Source organism: Propithecus coquereli, unplaced genomic scaffold (genome assembly GCF_000956105.1).
Source record: "Propithecus coquereli isolate 6110/MARCELLA unplaced genomic scaffold, Pcoq_1.0 Scaffold48, whole genome shotgun sequence".
In the NCBI taxonomy this organism is placed as follows: domain Eukaryota; kingdom Metazoa; phylum Chordata; class Mammalia; order Primates; family Indriidae; genus Propithecus; species Propithecus coquereli.
Window position 1 is genome coordinate 8,030,623 of NW_012150618.1, and position 1,132 is coordinate 8,031,754.

A 1,132-nucleotide genomic window follows, 5' to 3' on the forward strand; every position below is an offset into this window, starting at 1 on the left:
AGACATTTACATTTCTCTGGTTTTCTCTTTGAATCCAAACCTATTTCACAGATAGCAGAAGTAAGAGACATTGGTGGGTGGAGGAGAAAAAGGAGGCTACTAGGTAATCTAAGCCATTCTGCTATGTTTTCAATGAATTCAGGACTTTGTCTTGTAAATATTCTAAGGAAATAAAATGGTCGCGTGGGAATATTATTTTGTGGTGGTGGTGTTGTTTACATACCATTTAATTTCATTTTTGTCAAGGAAATTAAGAAGATTTATTTAAGATAGTACTTAAAATACTTGTCTTCTGTTTAATCAAAATTTTCCCACATATAAAGGAAGTTATTCAGGGGAATTTTGTGAGGAATTAACACAATTTAGTTGCTGGACATGAAGAATGAAATGTTTCCAAGCAAGTAAAATGGAGATGGGGAAAGACAGAGAACTAGGAGTCTTGTAGAATATAAATGTTTATGGAATATTGAGGTTAAAATGTCATAAGTATAGAGATACATTATAACACGTTATGTTTTTTAACATGAGAGAACAAAATATTGAAAAGATGCTTGTATATATGATTCAACACAATTTTAATCAGACTTCTAATGGGACTTTTTTTGAGTATGGCTGAATATGGAGGGCAAATAATACATATAATTAAATAATATAATCTGGGGAAAAAATGGGTGAGAATTTCCCAGGTATGTAAGTGCATATAAGAAAATATCAAGGAATGTTTGAAAAAAGAGAACAAGGAGTAAGAAGCTAGGCCTACAGTGGATTCAGACTTACTATGAAATAAGTTATTAAAAATGCCCAACACATGCACGCCAAATTCATGTGATGATGCACATGGAAACTACATAACACAGTGCCAGTGACATTATATTGGCAGTCTGAACAAAAGTTCCATTTTAAATATATAGATCAATGTAACAAAATGGTGAGCCCAGAAATGGACCCATTATAATGCAGTATATGCATATAATATACTATAGCAAGCTTATAGAAAGAAGTGTGAGGTAGCATAACTTAGTATGTACTACTGTGGATAACTTGGAATTTGTCAAAAATATTTGAATATGTGCCTCATGATATGGATCCACATATATGCCAGATATATTAAATGGTTAAATATTTTAGAATA